Source organism: Glycine soja, chromosome 1, assembly GCF_004193775.1.
Source record: "Glycine soja cultivar W05 chromosome 1, ASM419377v2, whole genome shotgun sequence".
NCBI lineage: Eukaryota > Viridiplantae > Streptophyta > Magnoliopsida > Fabales > Fabaceae > Glycine > Glycine soja.
Window position 1 is genome coordinate 34017070 of NC_041002.1, and position 25423 is coordinate 34042492.

The window sequence follows — 25423 nt, forward strand, 5'->3', positions numbered from 1 at the left end:
CTATCGAAGTTGAGCCAGTAATTGTTGTGAGAAAAATGACCGATGCAATCAGTTTCTTTGAATTGAACACAGGAGCCAATTCAAGATACCTTCGACTGGATTAGGCACGTTTAGCGTTGATCCTGCTATTGTCACCACTGCCATCAAGGTATAGTGGAAGTGAATTTTATTTTCTAATTTATGGGTTTGTTTTTATTATTATAATATTTTCAGAGATTTTATTTTAGATTGTCCTTGGTTTAGTTCTGTGAACCTCAAACAATTCTAGTTTGTATTATTGTATGTAGAAGACCTAACCCAAGAGTAGTTTGGCTGACTATTGTATGTGATCACTGATAATTCAGGTGGGGTACAGGCTTATCGACTGTGCTGAATCCTATTTCAATCAAGCAGAGGTAATTTGATAATAATGAATCATAATTATATGGTAGCATATAATAATGAATCATACCGTTTATTTTCTTTATTTATTTTTTGTTTGTGTCACCACCCTTTGCTCACTAGCTCACTGCTAGTACTACAAAGCTTATGAATTTTATTATATGGTAAGGAGTTACTAATGATATGTCTTAGCATATGCTTACTTGCAAATTAGAATTTAGTCCATTTACTGAAAATTCATTTTGCTTTGGTAAGTTCAATGCCTTATTTTGTTTGATTATAGAAAGTTGGTTTCTATAGATTGGTTCTACTCAAGAAAATTTTGAAGATGGTGTTGTGAAGCGTGAGGACTTGTGGATCACCTCCAAACTCCGGTTTTATTGTCTTCTAACTCTTCTGAAAATTGTAATGTTTCTTAATGTTGGAAACATATGTCTGCATTTGGTTTCTGAATAGAGGTTCTCGGCTTCTTTACAATACATAGGTGCACAGATCATGATCCAGAAGATGTATCAAAAGTGCTAGAAAGAACTTTACAAGAACTGTAATTTGAGTATGTTGGAGTACAAATGTGAGGTAAAGTCTCACATTGAGTAGAAGTGAAAATGTTGAGTACCATATAAGTGAGGAAAAGACCCATAAACTTGAGTTTAAGGTTTTGGGTTAAAGTGTGATATCAAATTTTCTTATGTGGTTGCTCATATTTCACTCTCTAGTGAATTTCAATTGAAGATGGGAGACAATTAATTCAGTTTTTGGTTTGGTTTTATACAAATAAGCTATAGTTATAAATACAACAAAAACAATAATACCTTCTTGGAGGGTTCATGATGAAATTATAGAAACTTGGACTAAGTTTGATCAAAGGTACAGGAACAAAAAGACATTTTTTTCCCATAAACTTTTGTACAGCAAAATTATGATTTTGGTACATATTCAAATGGTGGCATCTCAAAAACCATTGTTCTGACTACTAATTATCTATTATGATAAATTTCTTTTTTTTAAGGGATTTTCTCCATTGGGATCACAAGGATTTCTCAACAGTGATGTGCTTAAGAATCCTGTTATCAATTTCGTTGCTGAGAAATTGGGGAAGACACCTGCACAAGTATCCCTTCGGTGGGGCATACAAACAGGACATAGTGTTCTGCCAAAGACCTCTAATGAAGCTAGGATCAAGGAAAATTTTGATGTCTTCAACTGGTCTATTCCTGAAGAGCTGATTGCTAAGTTCACTGAAATTAAACAGGCAAGTAGTTAACTTAACTTTATCTTTCAAAGTTTTTATTCTCTTTTTCATCTCTTGATATTTGTCTCCTCTAATATATTTTGGTGAGGGAGGGAGAGGGTACAGTTTTTTTTTTTAAAGAAGACTTATATCATTTCATTAAAAATCAAAGAACTGATACTGATAGGGAAGCATAGCAGACAAAAAGGAGTTGTTACGAACACACTTAGAATGCCATAAATACAGGAAGCACCAGCATCAATGGTGTAGAAGGGAGAAGAGACCAGGAGCAAGAGGAAGGTACTAAAGCCCACATACCTTGAAGACTACGTTTGAGGGCAGTTTCGGAAGAGAAAAATAGGAAGATCTGCACAAAATCCTACTTGAGGCATTTTGCTCCCTCATGGGCAAATTTGCAAAACGAGTTCTGTTACTTGAATATTCCTAGGATAGAATTGTACAAAATCTGTTAGAGGAATTTCTATATAAGGCTATGTAAATAATCAAGCAGGCATGAGAAATAAGAATCCCCTTTTCCTTACCTTGTGTTTCCCTTCCTTCTCTTCTTTTTGGAGGTCGTTGCCCTCGAAGCCAGCCTTTAGGGTTCTTACCCTAACAATTGGTGCTCTCGTTTGTCCTCGTGGCCTTCCGCAACCTCGACGAGGCCATTGCTCGTCTTGACAATCACATGCACTCTATGACCCTCAACATGGACAAGCTTTTTCACTGCCATGCTTCTGTGCCTTTCGCCACCACACCTAAACCCACACCAGTTCCTCACCACTCCACCTTTGTTCCTGCAAAACCCTAGTTTGCCCCTTCATCGTTTGAGGACCCCGCCGGTGCCCTGTTCAAACTCACTCAGACGGGTTCAGTGCTCACATACCTGAAGGAGTTCGAAGACTTGGTTAATAGAATTATCGGCTTGCCGACCCCCTTCCTGTTTCCGTGCTTCATCTCAGGTTTGAGGCCGGAGATCCGCCACGCAGTCCAGGCCCATCAGCCTATGACCGTGGACCAAGCCGCCGGCCTTGCGAAGCTCCAGAAGTAGCAGTTGTCGGACCTTTGTCTACCTCCACCGTGGCCGCAAACCCCACCGCTGGTAGCTCCACCGTCAGCCCCTTTGGTTTCCCCTCGTATCACGCCCTTGCCCCATTTGCTGCCTTCTTCGCCGCCACCGTCACAGGCTCCGACCGTCAGGCGTCTCACCCCGGAGGAGTTAGCCTCGCGCCATGAGCACGAGCTGTGCTTCACATGCAATGAAAAGTTCCATAGAGGCCATCGTTGTGCCTCTAGGGTTCATCTCTTAATCGCAGAAGATGAAGAACCCACAACCCATTGGGTCTTAATACAGCGTAACCTAACCCGAAGCTAGCCACACCCGTATCCGAAGGACCAGACCCAAAACCCACACCTGACCCAAACCCAAAACCCACACCTGCTCTGGACCCAAACCCCACACCCGACCCAGACCCAAACCCTAAACCCGACCCGGAACCGGCCCAAAACCCATTACGCGTGATGTTCTTTCATCACGGACGCTTCGTGGAATTGCAGGGCAAGAACGCCATCACTTTGCGTCTTCTTCCCCAACACTAATTTTGCCACCTCTATCGGCACAATAAGGGTGTTTCGCGCTTGCCTATTGCTGGATTTCCTGAAACTCCTCCTTACTCACTACCCATTGAAACACCTAGTACACTTCATCGGCATAAGCCTTGGGACCCCGATATTGTTTTTGAAGGCCTTAGTCTGAAAACCCAACGCCTTGCGGACAAGGTGTTTTTGATGGGGCAGGGAGTGATAGGGAAGCATAGCAGACAAAGAGGAGTTGTTACGAACACGCTTAGAATGCCATAAATACAGGAAGCACCAGCATCAATGGTGTAGAAGGGAGAAGAGACCAAGAGCAAGAGGAAGGTACTAAAGCCCACAAACCTTGAAGACTACGTTTGAGGGCAATTTCGGAAGAGAAAAATAGGAAGATCTGCACCAAATCCTGCTTGTGGCATTTTGCTCCCTCATGGGCAAATTTGCAAAACGAATTCTGTTACTAGAATATTCCTAGGATAGAATTGTACAAAATCTATTAGAGGAATTTCTATATAAGGCTATGTAAATAATCAAGCAGGCATGAGAAATAAGAATCCCCTTTTCCTTACCTTGTGTTTCCCTTCCTTCTCTTCTTTCTGGAGGTCATTGCCCTCGAAGCCAGCCTTTAGGGTTCTTACCCTAACAATTGAAATTGTTATGGGTGCTGGTGTTTCTGGAGTTCGAGGCCCAGAATTCCTCCAAAGAAAGGGATAAGATAAGGAAAGGAAACTTTGATTTATGCTTGCAAATTCATTACATGGATTATCAATTTATAAGCTTAATTTGCTAATTATTCGTTCCTTTTCCAGGTTCTAGAGAAAGCTAGCAATAACAAAATTGCAACAATTATCCTAACAGAAAAAGCATATTCCCGACAGGATCATCCAAGGGCCCAATCCCGCAATGCCAGCTCAGCAATCCTGCTCCTATTCTGTTAGCGCTTGCCTCCTCATGGTTAGGTTTGTCTGATGGTTGATTCATAACATTCCCACGCCCTTCAAAAACACCTTGTCCTCAAGGTGTTGGGACCTCAAATTCATACCTCGAAACAACACAGTTCAAAAATAAAATAGCTAAAACATGAGGTGAGTTTAGAAAAAAAAAAATAATAACACATGAATGAAAGTTGGGCCATAGTGAATTGGGCTGAAACAAGCTGAAACAGGGGGTGAATATAGAAAGAAGAAAGGTTCATGAGTGAAGTTGCTGAGCTGGTTGGGGCCTGACAATAATAATCCTCTAGGGTTACCAACATCCTAAAGGTGAGTGGGCTGGGTGGTGACCTGTGCCGTAGAGCATCAATCCCATCCCTGCGCCTTTCCTCTGCTTGGTTGTGGCTCGTGGAAACACCAGCAGCTCTAGCTGCTGCTCCAAGAGGGAGTGATAGTTGTGAAAAGCGATTTGCACGGCCAAGACCTTGACGGCCGAACATCACGGTCCACAAGGCGCAAACCCGCGCCGACCATGCTCGTGGTGGAGGCGGTGGTTTCAGAGGTGGTGGGGGTGACGACGGCGGATACAGTGGTCGTGGGAGAGAGGCAAGTGAATATCTAGTAGTGGCGCAGGGGCCGAACGCGTTAGCAACACCGCTGTGCCAGATGACGCTGCCGTAGGGGGACCGTGTTGCAGTGGTCGTGGCCGTGGCGGTAGTGTGGGTGGTCAATGCGAAACACTTCCGACAAAACCACTGGCGCCACCACGTGTTTCGTCACCAGAGGGGGCAACTTGGCCGAGAACTGCGACGTCGATACGGGTCGCGACGGCAACCACATCGCTTGCGCCGCACCGTGTGTTATGGGCAGAGGGGGCACCTCTGAAGACAACTCTGACGAACCCATAGAGACAAGTTCCTCCACAGTGTCGTTGGGAACTTCCTCGTCAACGTGGTGACTGTTGATCGATGAAGAAGATAGGATCGAGATATGTCGTTTCAGAAGAATGGCATTGAGTTTGGAGACTATGGAATCGAGAATCACGATGGAATGGAGTTGGGCGGCAATGAGGTTGGCAATGAGAGCTTCGAGACGGTCCAAGCACTCGAAGGAGAGTTTGTCGTCCGCCATCGGAGCTAAATGAAGGCACCAAATTGTTATGGGTGCTAGTGTTTCTAGAGTTCGAGGCCTAGAATTAATTCCTCCAAAGAAAGGGATAAGATAAGGAAAGGAAACTTTGATTTCTGCTTGCAAATTCATTACATGGATTGGCAATTTATAAGCTTAATTTGCTAAATATTCGTTCCTTTTGCAGGTTCTAGAGAAAGCTAGCAATAACAGAATTGCAACAATTATCCTAACAGAAAAAGCATATTCCCGACAGGATCACCCATGGGCCCAATCCCGCAATGCCAGCTCAGCAATCTTGCTCCTATTCTGTTAGTGCTTGCCTCCTCATGGTTTGGTTTGTCTGATGGCTGATTCATAACAGATACAATCAAGAATGACTTGAAAAAAATGCGGGCTAACATACAATCTAGACGCCCTTGAGAGGTGATGAGTGACTTGATTTGCTTGTCATTGAATCAAACTCAAAGATGAGTTGTTAATTGAACTGAGATAATGCTTACAAGGCTTAACAATACATCCTTTACTTAGAATTCTTATGACGATTTGAACGGAGGCTGTCATACAGTTGTGTACAATCCAGTTTGAATATCACGTGCGTGAGCCCCATTTGTGAAACCCAGTGGGCAGCTGCGAGAAAGCTTGAAGCTTCAGCTTCAGCTGCTGGAATGTTCCCATGACTAAAGGAAGTTCGAGCTAACATGAATTCACCATTGGAGTTGCAGATACAACCACCCAGCATAAATTGTCGTGCTTCAGAAGAAATGGACGCATCTACATTGCACTTGATGAACCCTAACTCAGGTTTCATCCAGCGAGGGATTGTGTTATTCGGGAGAGCACGAGTAGTGGTTGAAGAATGAAAATGTTTGCAGGCTACCTGCGATTGACGAATGTACCCAGTTGCCATGTTAAGAGATAGTTGAGGAGGCTTCTCTACATTATTCCAAACATTGTCATTTCTGCGTTGCCACAAGCACCAGAGAACAGAAGCGACATTGGCAATCTGATCACCATCTAGGGTTCGAAGGAGAGAAAAGATGCAGTCATTGAGGCTTTCGGCATCTGCAATAATAGGACTGACGTGGTGCCATGTATTAGAGCACGTCCACACCTGAAGCAATGAGGACAGGGGATAGGACATTACACTCCTTTGGTAACAAGCCTCGTCCTAGTAGGTAGGCAATTTCTGAGCACTGGGGAATGTGAGCTTCTAAATAGAATTCCAATCCCCGGGGACGCGTAATTGGGAACTATCAATAACATTTTCCATAGTGAGGCAGTAAGCAGATTTTACCGAATAAGCATCTTTCCTACTAGCATTCCAAATCAATTCACCATCACTCGTGATGAAGTGTATTGGCATGCCTCTAATAATCTCAGCTTCTCATTAAAAATGTCTTTTATAATGCCTTGCTTCCAAGTGTTGGTCGTGGCATCAATGAGGTCACAAACCCTCAACTCTTCCGAGCCGTCAATGGGAGCACTTTGGACATAAGGGTTATCACTAGAACGCAAGCAGGGATCGTTCCAAACGTTTATCTTCTCACCATCACCCAATGGCCATCTAAGACCTTTCTTAACCACCACCCTAAAGAATAGATGAGGCTGGATTGTAACCCAATTTAGCTTTCAAGAAATCCTTCTTAGAATAATATTTGGCTTTGAACACTCTTTACTATAGCATTTTGGTCAGTGAAAAATTTCCAACCTTGCTTCCCCAAGGAAGAGGACAACAGGAAAGCACTCATGTAATAGGAGGGGATTGCTTGAGTAACAGATTTGATGAGAATCTCTGTTCCTAGTTTTGAGAAATGTTTTGAGGACCAGTGGTTGATTCCTTCTAAATGTGATCCCTCATATAGTTGAAAATTCTCTTCTTTTTTTTTCCTATCATGAATTTTGTTATGTGATACAAAATAAGTGTTTAAGTATGTAAAATTTTACACCATCAATTAATCATATATGATTATTATTATTATATAATTTGTAAGATAACAGGGACGAAGACAGGTAAGGGTCCTAGTCCTTTTTAGAACTTTTCATATATATATATTAAATTAATTGGTATAAAATCACATAAAATGAATTATGTACTTTATTATTATTAAGTTTAGTTAGGATAAAATTAATTATATGTGTTGTTGTTATTATTATAATGATTAAGGTGACGATCACGAAAAAATCAATTATATATTTGTTGTTATTATAATAACAGTTTAAGTTATTATTATTTAAAATAAATTTTAATTTTAATTTTATATGAAAATAATAAATATTTTTCAAAATTACTTTTTATTAGAAATTTGACGTTTAAATAATTATAAAAGAAGGAAAAAAGAATTAGTTACCCTTTACTAGATTTCTGGATTCATCAACGCATAACTTATTTTTTCATTGGACAATGCAACACGGTATGTAAAAGCTTCAACTTTTGAGTAACACGTGGAATTTACTCACGCGGGGAAGGCTTATAGACGGTACTGGATTATTTGTTCAAGAAAATGGTGTCTATAAGACTGTTGAAGAACTCTGGATGGCGAATAATGTGCTAGACGCAACACATGTAACAGTCCACTGCTCCAGAAGTTTGTATTGTAATATTATTCTGCCAAGGACACACGTTGCAGCCATGTAACAAGTCCACTGCTCAAGAAGGAGTTTTTATGTTATTAGTAATTAGTTATTAGTGTAATAACTTATGACAAGAACACGAGTGGTCAGAGTATATTGGATTCAGTTAGTGTTGTTCGTGCTAATCATGCTCCATAAAAGAACCATCTAAAAATAATCTATTTATGAATGAAAGTTGTGTTTCTTAATCATTTTAAGGATATTTGATATTTGATATTTTTAATAAGCAAAAATTGGTAGGAGCATTTCTCTTCCCTTTGGTATAATAAATTAGTGGTGGAAGCCAATGTTGAACAAGCGGTCTCAGCAATATTAAGATGGAGGGAAGTTGAATTAATTATGAATATGCCTTTACTAATTAAAATTTTTCCTTCTTAAAGTTACTAGATTTAATTAGACTTTACTACTAAGTTATGAGAAAGTAAAAAACAAAAACAATAACTTAGACAAAAGTAAAGCGAAAATAAAAAGTGCACAGCGGAAAAGTAAAGAGTGTAGGAAAGAAGAAAGTAAACACAAGATTTATACTGATTCGGCAACAACCCGTACCTACATCCAGTCCCCAAGCAACCCACGGTTCTTGAGATTTTCAATAACCTTGTAAAATCCTTTACAAGCAAAGAGCCACAAAGGATATATCCTCCCTTGTTCTCTTTGTACAACCAAGTAGATGTACCCTCTACTTGATGCGAGCCACAAAGGATGTACCCTTCCTTGTGTTTACTATTACAATCAAGAAGCCACCCGCTTCTTACGCAGAATTCTCAGACGGTTAGTTCTTTGAATTCAGTGTTTGGGCAAAGAATTCTCAGGCGGTTAGTCCTTTGAATTCTTTGTTTGGGGAATCAAAAGAATTCTCAGACGGTTAGTTCTTTGAATTCTTTTGGCAAGAGGGAGAAGGAGAATCAAAAGAATTCTCAGGCGGTTAGTCCTTTGAATTCTTTTGGCAAGAGGGAGAAGGAAAGAATGAGAAGAAAATAGAAAAGCACAAGTTTTTGTCCTTAGAACTTTTCTTAACGAAGAAAATGTTTGAACAAAAACTTAGCTTAGAGAAAGATGTTGAGAATGATTGAAAAAGAATCGTTGTGAAATTCATGTCATGGTCACATATTTATAGTCATTTGATGGCTCTTGAAGAAACCTTGTTAAAGGTTGTGACTCTTGGTAATTTCTTCAAAATTAGTCACTTTAAGAGTTATAACTTTCTTTTAAAACTAGTCACTTTAAAAATTGTGACTTTTGGATATTTCTTTAAAAATCAGTCACTTTAAAAATTGTGACTCTTAAAAATCTTTAGAAACTAGTCACTTCAAGAATTGTGACTTTTGGTAATTTATTTTTCTAAAACCAGTCACTGGTAATCGATTACCATTATAGTGTAATCGATTACACATCACACAGATGTGACTCTTCATGTTTAAATTTTAAAAACTAACATTTAGAAACATTGGTAATTCGATTACAAATATTGTGTAATCGATTACAAAAGTTTGAAAATGTTTTATCACAAGTTGTGACTCTTGAAATTTGAAATTCAACGTTCAAAAACATTGGTAATCGATTACATGCCCATGGTAATCGATTATAACTTTGTAAAATAGTTATAAAACTGTTTGGGCTTCTGGTAATCGATTACTGCCTTATGGCAATCGATTACCAAAGAGTAAAAAACTTTGGTAAAAGATTTTTCTTTGAAAAATTCTTTTGGACAAGTTGTGCTATTCAATATTTTCTTTTGAAAAAATCTTTTTATACTTATCTTGATGATTTTCTTGAAGTTCTTGTATATCTTGAGTCTTCTCTTGAATCTTTACTTGAATTTTGATTCTTGATTGAACAACTTTTTGATTCTTGAAACTTACTTGACTCTTGGTTCTTGCCTTGAGTCTTTGGCATCATCAAAATAAACTTGGAAAGCTTTGCTTCCACAACCAATGCTCAAACTTTAAGCTTTTAAATGATGTACATGAAATGAAATGGGTTGAGCCATCAAAATGGTTTGGTCTGATCTGATTTGATCTTGTTTAGTATGGGTCAAGGTAAAAAAAAAAAATATATATATATATAGGACTAAAAAGCCTCCATTAAAATGTCAATAGGATAAAAAAGTCATGTTCGCTAAAGTAGGTTTATGGATCTTTAAGTTTCAATATTATGACATTATTTTGAACTTAAATATAAGAAAAAAAAAGTTAAGCTTAAATATAAGTAAATTTTAATTACTTTCACCTTATTTAATGATACTATCACAAAATACCTTTCAATTTAATTGAGTATCTATTTGTAATGATTGTTTTTTATTTTTAATATCAAATTTCAATGAAGGATACTTTAAGAAATTTTGTATTTCTTAAATGCAAATTAGAATAATTAAATTATATTAACTAACTTTCTTAATTAGCATAAAAGTTGATAAATTTTACTTATATTTAGGTTCGGAGGAAGTACTTTTTTAATACTCAAGTCAAGGTCAATCAAAATTAATCCTAACTTAGGTTGGTCAAAATTAAACCTAATCAAGGTGGACCAGAAATAACCCTGGGCAAGGTCGAATGAAAATAACCTTAGTTGAGTTTACTGAAAATAATCTCGATTGAGGTCAGCTGAAAATAGTCTTGGTCGAGGTTAGTCAAAATTAACCTTGGTCGAAATCGACTAAAAACAACCTTGCCTAAAATTAACCAGAGCTAAGGTTGGGAAAAATGGCCTTGACAAAGATAGACTAAAAACAACCTAATTGAGGTCGGCCAAAAATAGTATTGGTTGAGGTCAACCAAAATTATCCATGGTCGATGTCAATAAAAAATAACCTCAGCTAGCCGAGATTAACCAAAATTAATTCAAACTGAGATCAACCGAAAATAGTCATAATTGAGGTTGACAAAAAATAACCATAACTAAGATCGATAAAAAAAATAACCTTGTTAAAATCGACGAAGAGTAATCCCAATTGAGGTGAATAAAAAATTACACCAATTGAAATCGAAAAAATTAAAAATATATGTTTTTGACAATTGAATATATATATATATATATATATATATATAACACATAACACCTGGACTAACTTTAACCTTGGCCCCTGTTAAGTGGGATTGTATTGGGTGGGACCTTTTAGAACTCCTTATTAGGTGGGCTAAATGCACAAGGGCAATTAGGAAGGGCAAGTGAATTGGCATTATAGGACCAAGGTGATAGCTCTAAAAATAGGTTGTTATTTATGGAAAAATAGGTGTTAAGACATACATCATACTTTAAGGTTTTTATGACATGCTTGTCAATGAAGCCTATGGAGGCTACTAAAGTGGAGGTCAAAATCGGTTGGAGTTTTCGTATTGTACTTATCATATTTAGCTAGCTAGGCAGGATTTTAACTAAATAAATAAGTGATTAGGTGAAAGTTGAGCAATTATGATATGATTAACTTGGACAATGGCATATATCATTTTTATAAAGTGTAAATGAAACTTTAAAATTAACTTGGGTAATCAAGAATAATTTAACAAGTTTAGATAAATTTTCTTCATTTATGGAAAGCTTTATTTTGTTGATCATCGACTAATGGATCAAAATAAAATTATCTTAATTATCGATGATAAAAATAATTAAAATTAATAGAATTTTATTCATAATTAATTTCATAGGTCTTCTAACTATTTAGTCACTTTCTCAACACATGAAGCAAATCAAATAGATAAATGAAGGAAATCGAGCAGCATTTTTTTTCTTTTTGAACAAGATACTATCAGTATAGTTTTATGATTCTTTTGTTAGGAATTTTATAATTCCTAATTAATTAATATGGACTACATATTATATTATAACATTTATATTAGTTATTTACATTTAAATGAGTTCAATATAAAGTGATCTATTGAAGTGAGCTCATTAGACTGCCAACAGATACTTGATATGGGCTTAATGAGCGGAAACCAGTTTGGCCCATTAGGGGATAAGGTTTAAAACATAAGGCATGGTTATGGTCCCCAATACACCAAATCAATAAACAGTTTCTCCTCTCCCCATTTGAAGAGAAAACGAAGGTCTCATAAGAAAGAAGGTGATTTGGTTGAGGAAGATCATTAAACCAATTGTTCGTGACCGCTGTAAGATTCCGCTGCGTGTTAATCAAGCTCTATGGATCCAGGTATTCCTTAAAACCTCTTGATAATCTGATGCAATGTGTTTTGGGGCTCATTTGGTATTTTATAAGGTTTATTGAAAATTCTCAACAAGTGGTATCAGAGCCACCATTACTGTTAGATTATTAGGATTTAAAACTGCTGTTTGATATGTATTATATCTTGATCTTTTTTTGGGTTATATGAATCCTAATTTTATTTTGGGGAGAAACTATTTTGATCAATAAAATTGTTAAACCCCTAAATTCATGTGTTATGGCCATAAATTTTTTCTCCTCTTTAGAATTAATAAAAGGCCTCTACATTTGATTTATGGGATTGTACAATTTTTTGTTTTGTTTGTGTTGCATCTGTTGACATATTATTCTATTTGGGATAAAGGTTCTACGTATCTGGTGTTGGCATTTAGTACGTGACACAATTTCATAAATATATTTTTTTTGGGCCAACAATTTTTTTTATGAAACGGTGATCAGCTGATAATTTATGTTATTCATGCAGTTGGTATAAATTTGTGATAGTATCGTGATATGTTTGTTTCAGGTGCGTAATTAATTTACCATGATGTAGTTTTTCAAACATTTACTGCTATCACAATTGGGTGCAAACTTGTGCAAATTTAACCATTACAGATCTTTTCCATTTGATTGTGTGTCTAGTAATTTTAATTAAATTGATTGAACCATTATGTTGCCAAAGTAACCTCTATTGTGTAAATTGATTTAATTAAATTGCATGGATGTTAGTATGGAATTATTTATGCAAATTGTGTTCAGCCCAAAGGAAGACGCAATTTGACCAAATAATAACATACCTGCGATGATAAATATGTGATAATTATTAAGTTTTTTTTCATGAGAATAATAGTCGGTCCAAAGAAAGGCTATTATTTGTCAGAACTAATTGTCAATATTTGATCATTGCGTTGAGAGTACCAATTACAAATTAATTTCTCTATCCAAAGACTAGAATTAATGTTGTGCTAGGTATCTTGTGATGGATCTGTTATGGGAAATATTTGCATGTCATGTTATATATATTTTATATGACTTGCTTGATTATTTGTGAACATCTTATTATTTTGTTCTCTCTTTAGTTAATATTACCAGTGCTGCAAATGTTGCTCAAGTGAATTCTATCCCAATGATGAATGGGACAAATTTTAAAGTCTGGAAGGAAGCCATAGAAATTGTTTTTGGTTGTATGGATTTGGACTTGGCATTGAGGACGGAACGACCCATTTCCACTCCGGAAACCTCTAATGAGGTAAAAATTGAGAAGTGGGATCGGTCCAACCGAATGTGCCTTATGATCATGAAACGCTCTATTCCAGATGCGTTTCGGGGCTCTATTTCTGAGGGTCAAAGTACAAAGAAATTCCTTGAGGAAATTGAGCAATACTTTGCCAAAAATGAAAAGGCGGAGACGAGTAACCTTTTGGCTAAACTCATCTCCATGAAGTATAAAGGAAAAGGGAACATAAGGGAGTACATTATGGAGATGTCCAATCTCGCATCAAAACTCAAGTCACTTAAGTTAGAGCTTGGTGAAGATCTGCTCGTGTACTTGGTTTTGATCTCGCTTCATGTACACTTTGGGCAATTCAAAGTGAGCTATAACACTCAGAAGGACAAATGGTCCCTCAATGAGCTTATATCTCACTGTGTGCAAGAGGAGGAGAGGTTGCAAAGAGATAGGACTGAAAGTGCTCACTTGACTTCGACCTCTCAGAATAAGAAAAGGAAGAAGACTAAGGGTGCTGTGGAAGGGACTTCTCAGCAAAAGAAGCAAAATAAGGATGAGGAATTTACCTGTTACTTCTGCAAGAAGTCGGGACACATAAAGAAAGAGTGTCCCAAGTATGCCGCATGGTGTGTGAAGAAAGGTAAATTTCTTACTCTAGTTTGTTTAGAAGTTAATTTGACTTTTGTACCTAAAGATACTTGGTGGGTAGATTCTGGTGCTACTACCCACATAAGTATGACTATGCAGGGTTGCCTGTGGAGCCTACCACCAAGTGATGATGAAAGATTCATCTTTGTGGGTGATGGCAAGAAGGTTGCAGTGGAAGCTATTGGAACTTTTAGATTACAGTTAAAAATTGAATTTTATTTGGTTTTATTTGAGACTTTTGTTGTACCGTCTTTTAGACGGAATTTGATTTCTATTTCTAGTTTGGACAAATTTGGATTTTCTTGTTCATTTGGAAATAATAAAGTTAGTCTCTACCAAAATTCAAATATGGTTGGTTCTAGTTCTTTAATTGATAATCTTTACATGTTTGATGTTGTTAGTTCCTATAATGAAATACTGCAAATAAGTTCACATGGTACAAAATGAAAAAAAAATTGAATGAGAATTCAGCCACCTTATGGCATAAGCGTTTGGGCCATATCTCTAAACAAAGAATTCAGAGACTTGTGTTGGATGAAATTCTTGACCCATTGTATTTATCAGACTTTGAGGTCTGTATTGAATGCATAAAGGGCAAACGAACAAACATAAGGAAATTAGGTGCCGAAAGAGCTAAAGACGTCTTGGAACTAGTGCATACAGACATTTGTGGTCCTTTTCCTACAATTTCTTGGAAAGGTCAAGCATTAAACATTTGCATATTTTGGGTTGTCCAGCTGAGGCATGGCCTTATAGGCCATATGAAAGAAAGTTGGACTCAAGAATAACTAGCTGCTATTTTGTTGGTTATGCTGAACGCTCTCAAGGCTATAAATTTTACAATCCCACTTTAAGATCTTTTTTCGAGATGGGAAATGCGAGATTTCTTGAGGAAGTTGAGTTTGGGAAGGAAGAGAACATAAAGAATGTTGTCTTTGAGGAAGAACCTGTTATTTACAGCGATCAAGTCCTCATACCTATTACTGTTCAAGACACAACTCCAGTAATAGAAGACAATGTTCAAACTATTGACATTGTTCCGGAACAAGATAACAATGAGGTTCCCCCTCAAATACCTTTAGAGCTACCTCAACAACCTCAAGAAGTGTCATTAAGGAGATCCATTAGAGAGAGGAGAAATACAATCTCAAATGATTATATTATATTTCTCCAAGAACATAAGGATGGTCTTGGTTTAAGAGAGGATGATCCAATCAACTTCTGTCAAGCTATGCACAGTTCTAACTCTCAAAATTAGATTGATGCCATGAAGTATGAGATGAAGTCTATGAATGACAATGAATTTTGGAATCTAATCGAATTGCCTGAAGGTGTGAAACCTATTGGTTGTAAATGGATATTTAAAATCAAGAAGGATTCAAAGGGTAATATCGAGAGATATAAGGCTCGTCTAGTTGCTAAAGGCTTTTCTCAGAAGGAAGACATTGACTATAAAGAAAACTTTTCTCTAGTATCTTTAAAGGATTCTTTTGGTTAAATTGTGTAATTTTAAGAAAATTTGTGTAATTTTAAGACCTCCCATTTATTGTATTAAATTGTCTTGTATTTTTTGTTAAATTGATTGAAACAACATGTTGCCAAAGTAACCTCTGTTGCGTAAATTTATTTGATTGAATTTACATGGATGTTGCATGAAATTATTCATGTGAATTGTGCTCGGCCCAAAGGAAGACACAATTTGACAGAATAATTACATGCTTGCAATGGTAAACATGTGGTGATTATAAATAGTGTGATTTTCCATGTGAATAATGAAATGTTCAAAGACAATCATTATTTGACCGGAATAATCATCATATAAGTTTTTCATGTGAGCAATGGAGTGTCCAAAGACAACCTTTGTTTGACAGGACTTATCACCAATGTTTGATCAATGCATTGAGAGTACCACTTGCAGTTAGTCTTTTTCAATCCAAAGATCAAGGATTAATGGTGTGTTAGGTATCTTGTTTGGATCTTGAAATTTACCATAAAGATTATTTGTGCATTGCATGGTTGTTGTTCTCTTCTTTAATTGTTGTTGTTACTACTATGGTTTAAATTACTCATATTATGTGAATCCCAAATCTGCATGTGTAAATTATTTTGTGGGAATCCTAAGGTGATATATGAGTAATCTTGGTATGTAACACTAGAAGTAGTAAAGCGTATTATGCGTTAATTGAAGAGAACAAGAAACTATGTGTTTTCATATCGAAAGTCTAGAAGTTTAGAGATCATTGGGTATTCTGACTTTGATTTTTCAGAATGTCTTAATAGCAATCACTCTACATAAGGATCCATATTTAACCATGTTGGTGGAATTAATATTTTGCTATGAGACATCATACTAGAATTTATGATTGCTAAATTATTGTAACCGGTTTTCCTGTTGTTGCCAACATTAAGTAACCATTAGGTGTTTATTGAGACAATATCTTAGCAGTCTTATTAAGGCTTCAACCAAATAAAAGTTTGTTGACATAAAGTATTTGGTTGTTAAATAAAGAATCCAGAAAATATAGATTTGTATAGAACATATAGGAACTCATTCCATGCTAGCTGATCCACTTACTAAAGGTATGACACTAAAGTTTTTTTTTTATGAGCACACTGTTTATATGGGTGTAATTCCTGATAGTACCTTAGTTCAGTGGGAGTCTTCTTCATGTTCTATATCTTATGATTTGCAAACATTTTGTTATTTGGATTTTCTGCAGAAATAAAGTTGAAGTTTATCATTTCATTATAAGTTTGTTTGTGTGCAATATTTGTAATGCATTTTGGATTGATCTCTATAAAGAATAAAGTTTGGACTAGTTGGAAATAGACATGATTAAGATCACATTGTATGTAATTTCCATGCCGCTTATCCATATTTGATCTATGTCATCGAGTATGAGTAACAGTGGTGATCATTGTGACTTAGTCAAGCTAAATTATGATGAAAACTGCTGTGGTTTCCTGTTGCTGTATGAGATGGACCAGATTGTATAAAAGGAGTCTAAAAGTAAATAACGTACGGTTGCGCGCCTAAAGAATTTTGTGATATAAATGTATAAGGTTAATATGAAGCCCAAGTGGGAGATTGTTATGAATTTTATAATTCCTAATTAATTAATATGGGATACATATTATATTATAACATTTATATTAGTTATTTACATTTAAATGGGTTCAATATAAAATGATCTATTGAAGTGAGCTCATTAGACTGCCAACAGATAATTGATATGGGCTTAATGAGCGGAAACCAGTTTGGCCCATTAGGGAATAATGGGAACCCTAATAGGTTTAAAACATAAGACATGATTATGGTCCCCAATACACCAAATCAATAAACAGTTTCTCCTCTCCCCATTTGAAGAGAAAACGAATGTCCCATAAGAAAGAATGTGATTTAGTTGAGGAAGATCATTAAGCCAATTGTTCGTGACCGCTGTAAGATTCCGCTGCGTGTTAATCAAGCTCTATGGATCCAGGTATTCCTCAAAACCTCTTGATAATCTGACGTAATGTGTTTTAGTGCTCATTTAGTATTTTATAAGGTTTATTGAAAATTCTCAACATCTTTCTCCAAGTAAATATATAAGATTAGGAAAATATCATATAGTTTTATGTAGTCTCGTTTCTATTTCGAAAGCATAAAAAAGAAAAAAGATTCAATGGTTGACGATTTAGGTTCCAATTTCACTCAATGTTCTAGTTTTACGACAAGAAGCAATACAACGATTGAAGAGAAGTTCTTCGTGGTTTTAAGATTTCTAAGATATTTCTAAGTTTAGAAAAGCGAAAATTAAAGAAAATATGAAAAAGAACCAAGGATTACTTTACAACTTTTTTAAAAAAAATTAAGAAATTGTATATGGACTATTTTAAGTTAGCATGACATAACTCTACTTATACAAAAACTAAAAATATTTAAATATTAATTTTACAATTATTTATTTTGGACTATTTCGGCCTGCAAACATTATTCATTAGATTCCTAATCCATAATGAATAAATATTCCAAAGTGGTAGACTTTGTAGCTTCTGCCGGCGAGGAGATGCTAGTTAGTAGTTAGTGGTTTACAAAGGTTTTTTTTTTTCTTCTTATGAGTGGGAAAGCTACAAAAAAGTCTAAGAAAAAAACACAAACACTTACTAGTTACAAAGTTGTGAACGCGGGGAAAAAAATACACATTTAATTATTCACTTAGTCTTATATTTATTTATACTTTTTTTTTCTTTATATTTAAAATTCTAAATTTTAGTTCTTATATATGCAATTTTTTATATTTTAATCTCTATCAGTGTTAACTTTAGATTCTACAAAGCTGTTACAAAATTGAAATTGTCAAAAAATTTGTTTGCATAATCTCAGTATTAAATATTGAATAAATTATGTTGGAAAAAAAATATTTATTTTGTATGTGATAAAATATTTTTAAATAAGATTTGATCACTACTAATACAGATTATACTTCGTACCTCACTAGATAAAAAAATAAATAAAGTTTTTAAAATTTGTTGACAACTTTAAAAAGGTTCATTTTTTTTTACAGGAGTTTAACATAAATTTTGGGGGATAGGAAACCTAGAGTTAAAAAGGTTACTTACAACAAGAACAAATTATTTAAAATGTCGTTAAAACTTACATACAATTTATTTAATAAGAAAAGATTATTTAAAATTTTAAAATATGAATATTGTTAATATTCAACATTCTTATCATCTCTCTCTCACGCGTTTACAATGATGTTAGAACTTATGACATCATATATACTGATCAAACATCTCATTGAGAGTGCTTTTAGGTTGATTCTTGCGCTTTTTTATTCTAATCCACTATATATAAATTAAAATAAATACATTGAATAAGAGTATTTTTAGGAGTTATTATTCAATGAAAGTATTTTTCTTAGTTTTCTTTGGATGAGAGTGTTTTTAGAATATTTTTTTTAACGAATTGTCTCTATTTCTAAATTAAATTTTAATGATTTTAAAAAAAATTAACAATAACTTCAAATAATCTTGTATCCCAATATAAATTATTTATCATATATCTAAAATATAACTTATATGTTAAAAAATATTTATCTATCACAAATTTTAATAACAATATATTTTTATATTTAAAATTATTTATTTATTAAAAATATAATTATATAAAATAAGCATTTATCTTGTATATTACACAAGACAAACTATTAGTTATATTTAGACATATTTTATGTTTTTATATGAATAAACTTATTAAATTTTATGAAGATTATTTAATATATATTTACTTTAATTATACGATATGAATAATTTTCTACTTTTATAATAAACAATTATATTATAATTGACATATCAGATTCATTCCGTGAAATTCATAGACTAAAATATAGTAATGAAATTAAGGTCAAACACATTAACAACATATTTTGTTTTAATCGGTGAAGGAAAGAAAACACAACAACAAAAGGGAAAGCTATAGATGACTAGGGCATCAGCAAAATAAGAGTCCAAAACTCGCCAGAGAGCAGAAGATGAGGCTTCATGCTTGGCCAATGCTTCTCTACAAGAAATGTTACTATAAATGAAAAAAAAAATTGTAGGAATTTATTAGGTAATTTTACAAAACTTGAAGGATGATCAATAAAATTTACTCATAATAATATTTTATTTATTTAAAGTATTTAATTAATCTATAATGTGTAATCTACAACAATTTTAAAGAAAATTTTGCTTTTCGAGTTTACATTTTTTAATTATTTTATTATGTATCTAATATTATAAATTATACTATTATTGTAGTTTTTTTTTTATCAGGATATTATTATAATATTTTAATTGCATATAAGAATCACTCCACTAACTATATATAAAATTCAATTTCATCCTAAAAAAATCAATCTCAAACACCTATATACATTTATTTATAATTTCCATCCCTCTCTTTACCTTTTTAATTTTATAGTGGGATATAGAGATCAAGAACGCCTCTCTTTCTCTTAATAATAATAGTAAAAGAAATATTAAATTACTAAGGTATGCTTAATATCTTAAAAGTATAACAAGTACTTACTTTACATTACAATCTTAAATCTAATAAACATATATATATAGAATAAAAGAATCAAATTACATCAATGTATTTTTTATAATTATTATATTATTTTATAATTTTTAAGTGGTTAATATTTTTTAAAAACTTACTGTTATATTAAAAGTTCTTTTCACATAATCATATACATAAAATTTTATATTAATTTATTTGACATAAACGATTTTGATAATACGTAGATATAATTAATGGTTGAATAAATAAAAATTATATTTTATATTAAGATATAAAAATGGTATAATAGTGATCAAAGTTACACCGGTGTAATTTGATTCATCCTTTTATATATATATATATATATATGGTTTTTTATTTTATGAGGTGATGACATGTGACACTTTCATATTCATCCCCTTCAAATAATTCAATTAATAAGTACCTAAGAATCGGATAAATGATTTATTGACATATCTACTAACATATATTTATTAAAATTTAAATTAAATATTTAATAATATATTAAAAATTCAAATAATATAAAATAAATTTCTCATATAAATTATAAAATAAATTTAATACCTATACAAGAGACAAAATAAAACTAATATATATATATATATATATATATATATATATATATATATATATAAATATATAAAAGAAGATTTTATTTTATGGGGTGATGTTCCATGAAAATCCCATGTTCATTTCCTCCAAAAAGAGTATTAAATAAATTTATTTTATTTTTAATTTATAAAAATATATTTATCATTTATGGTATTTAAGATACTTATTTAATTATGAAATATTTAATTACAATAATCAATAATGACTAGAATATTTCTAATAATTAATAATATAACTATAAATAAATTAATGAATACTCAGATATTAATACATGAATTTGTATTCAGTGATGCTAATTAGTAAGAAAATCTCTCATGAATTCAAAACTATTCAATCAAGTTATTGCTTAAACATTCTAGGAAAGAGAATAAAAACTACACCAATCAGTTAGTGGCACATAAGATTCGTACGGATTTGTTGAATAATATTTTGTACCTAATATCATTTTTCATTTGTATTTTATGAATTGATATCAATGTTTGTGATTGCATTTTACAAATCAAATACTAATAAATTTGATTGATATCATTTTATTTGATCAGATCAATTAGACAATTCATGATGTCCTATTACTAGTGAAAACACAAGTCCTATCATACATGTACATGTATGTATGCATTTCTATTATATTATATTATATTGCATATAAAAGAGAAAAAACACAGACTTTATCATATATTTATTTTATTGTTGAAAAAATAATTCTTATATTTATTTTAAAAAAACACATTTGAAGTTCTTCAGAATAAAAATAAAATTAAAAGAAGTAGTGGGATAATTTGGGATTTTAAAAACAAATGAAGATGACAATGATTAAGTAATACTGATTTATTTAAGAAACAATTAAAAAATAATGAGATAATATGAAATCTTAAATTTAATTTTTTTTTCTAAATAGCAATAGTTAGTTTCCAATATGGATGCTTACAAGAATTAAAAAATCTACTTTAATATGAATCTCATAACATTTTTTTCTTTTAATCTAGACCATTAAAAATATAATCCCATGGTCTATATCTATAATTCTCTCTTCATTCTTAAAAAGATTAAGAGAACAAAAATAATCCAACTACCAAAATAAAACATTACATCACCTTGCTTAACATGATCACCACAAAATTATACTTAACAACTTTATTTTCCTCCAAAGTTGTGGCATCCTTAAGCACCTTCCCATGATGAATTAGCATTCGTTGCACAACAAACTAAACACCAACACCTTGCGTTGTCTCTATATTCTTCCACATCATCAACCTAATAATTCCAGAAAAAGGTAAATTCAAAATATTCAATAGCGTTTGACACGGATGTAACTAAAAAACAAACTCTTATAGCGAGAAAATTACAAAGGAATTAAAAGAAAGGTTTAATCTAAACAAAATTAACAATCCAATGCCAAAAAAAATAGTCTACAAAAATGTAAATATTCAATATCATTCGACACAAATGTAACAATACCTAATTGTTAAAAAAACTCCTACAGCAAGAAAATTACAAAAGAATTAAAAGAAAATTGTTTAATCAGACTAATGTAGAAACAAAGCTTCATGGTGAATCAAAGATGATTCAAAGGTGTTTTGATGATAACAATGATAATAACAAAAGATGATGACAAAGGTGATGACAAAAAGTTCAAAGATCAATCAAAGAACAACTCAAGTGAATCAAAGATCAATCAAAGAACAACTCAAGTGAATCAAGAACAATTCAATAGTTCAAGATAAGAATCAAGAAGAATTCAAGACTCAAGAAGAAAGTTTAGAGTCAAGAATCAAGATTCAAGGTTCAAGATCTCAATAATCAAGATCAAGATTCAAGACTCAAAATTCAAGAATCAAGAGAAGGCTTAATCAAGATAAGTATGAAAAGGTTTTCTCAAAAATTGAATACCACATGGTTTTTCTCAAAACATGTTTACCAAAGAGTTTTTACTCTCTGGTATCTGGTAATCGATTACCAGTAGCAAAATTGTTTTGAAAAAGTTTTCAAATTAAATTTACAACGTTCTAATTAATTTCAAAATGTTGTAATCGATTACAATGTTTTGGTAATCGATTATCAGTGCCTTTGAACGTTGAAATTCAAATTCAAATGTAAAGAGTCACATCCTTTCACATAAAAGTTTTGTATAATCGATTACACTTATTTGGTAATCGATTACCAATGACTGTTTCTGATAAATCAAAAGATGTAACTCTTCAAAAAAGTTTTGACCTTTTCAAATTGGTTTTAAGTTTTTCTAAAAAGTTATAACTCTTCTAAATGGTTGTCTTGACCAGACATGAAGAGTCTATAAAAGCAAGACTTTGATTTGCTTTTCAATATACTTTTACACTTATTCAATCAATCCTTTACAAGTCTAGAGTCTCTTTGAACTTCTTCTTCTTCTTCCTTTTGCCAAAAGCTTTCCAAAGTTTTCTGGTTTTTCTAAACCTTGAAAACTTGTGCTATTCATCTTTTTCATTCTCTTCTCCCTTTGCCAAAGAGAATTCGCCAAGGACTAACTATCTGAATTCTTTTTGTGTCTCTCTTCTCTCTTTTCCAAAAGAACAAAGGACTAACCGCCTGAATTCTTTTGTGTCTCCCTTCTCCCTTGTCAAAGAATTCAAAACGACACAGTCTGAGAATTCTTTTGATTCTTCTCATTCCCTTATACAAAAGTGTTCAAAGGACTAACCGCCTAAGAATTCTTTTGTATCCCCATTCACAAAGTATCAAAGGTTTAACAGTCTGAGATCTTTGTCTTAACACATTGGAGGGTACATCCTTTGTGGTACAAGTAGAGGGTACATCTACTTGGGTTTGACTGAGAACAAGAGAGAGTACATTTCTTGTGGATCAGTTCTAGTGGAGGGTACATCCACTAGGTTCAAAGAGAACAAGGGAGGGTACATCCCTTGTGGATCTTTGCTTGTAAAAGGATTTTTACAAGGTTGAAAGAAATCTCAAGGACCGCAGGTCGCTTAGGGACTGAATGTAGACACGGGTTGTTGCTGAACCAGTATAAAAACTCTTGTGTGTTTGTTTCCTTCTTCCCTACTCTTTTACTTTCCGCTGTGCATTTAATTTCCGCTTTTACTTCCTGTTAAGTTTATCTTCTACTCCTCATTCTCTTAACAATTTAGTAAAAGCCTTAGAAGAGTAATTTTTAATTAGTAAAGATTTATGAATAATTAATTCAACCCCCTTCTTAATTATTCTGAGACCACTCGATCCAACAAATAAAACTGAAAAAAAAATCAGAAGAATGTAAATTCAAATATTCGGTGGCATTTGACACAAATGTAGTTGTACTTCAATTTTTTTTTAAAAACACCTCCTACAGCGAGAAAATTACAAAAGAACTAAAAAACAATTGTTTTATCTAAATAAAATTAATGGTCCAAAAAAATCAAAAAAATGTAAATTGAAATATTGAATAAAATTTGACACAAATGTAACTATAGGTATCTTAAAATAAAAATAGAAAAACAACAACAACCGAGAAAAATAAAAAGCAAAAAAAATAAGTAAAAGAAAATGATTTAATATGAAGAATTACCATGTCCTGAGGGCTCACTTGGACGACAAAGTGAGTCCTCTTGAGAGTCTTAATGCTAATCTTTATCTTGTTCGAGTTTTGCTTCTTTTGGGGAATTGCAATTGAACCACTACACTTCGTTTCAATATATATAAGCTAGAAAGAGAAATAGGAGGATGGAGTTCCATTTTAAGAGAAATCAGACTATTCACTAGTCTATCTAATTTTTTTAGCCTCTCTTTAAAGTAAGCTTCCATCATTTTATTCAATTCTCTTGATTTTTTTAATTTCTTATACTATTTGATGTCTAACCTACCTTTTATGTTGAATTTTTTTTTTCTTCTAAAAAGACGTAGTGCTTTGATGGATAAAGTGATGATACAAACATATATCATTGGGTTTCTGCTCGTGAAGGACTTCAATATTCACTGATTAATTGGTTTCAATCTTCATGGAACTTCCAAAAATTGGGTTTATATTATGGATAATAGTTTTGTTTTGACAAAACTCTCTTGTTTATTATTGTCATACATATATACTACGGGTTACAAATTTGTTGGGAATGGGGTGCTTTAGTTTTTTTTTTCTTGGTCACTTGTACCTTTTAAATAAATAAATGAGATTTGTTGTATAAAAATCAACAAATAATATATATATATATATATATATATATATATATATATATATATATATATATATATATATATTAAAAGAGGAGTTAAAAAAATAATATTTCTATATTATAAACATAAAGTCTAATTTTCTTTTTGTTTAGAATTTTAATTTAGCTATTTATTTTCTTCCATATATATATTTATCTTATTATTGTTTTAAATTTTATTTGTTTTTATTTTCTTTCTAATCTTCTACCTCTTTTCTATTTTTGTTGACTTTTTTTAAAATTATAATATTTGACATTTGAATTAGTTTGTATACCAACATTATTTATAATTTTAATAATTTCAATTATTAAGATGGGATAAAAGACTTAAAAAAAGAAAAAAAAAACAGTTTTTATGTTGATGCAAGATAACCTTTAATTTTTCTCCCGCTCTCTAGGTACACACAACATTTTGTAAAAAAAAATATGTCAAAGAAATATGTATTATTATATTAATATTTTTACATGGTAGTGCGTTTAATATTTCATTTAAAAAAATTAAAAACTTATAAAGAAATTATTCTATTTATTAAATCTCAAGTCTTTTATTATCATCAAAACATTTCTCTCATTTTTCTTTTTTATTATAATTTTAATTCGTGAAAACAAATTAATTGTTAAATTTATTGTAATTAAACAATTTCATT

The 25423-nt window shown here is 32.8% G+C and overlaps 1 pseudogene; it reads left to right on the forward strand.

Annotated features, from left to right (window-relative positions):
- The first annotated feature begins 35 nt into the window (after nucleotides 1-35).
- On the forward strand, nucleotides 36-2848 carry LOC114425300 (annotated as a pseudogene).
- The last annotated feature ends 22575 nt before the right edge of the window (nucleotides 2849-25423 follow it).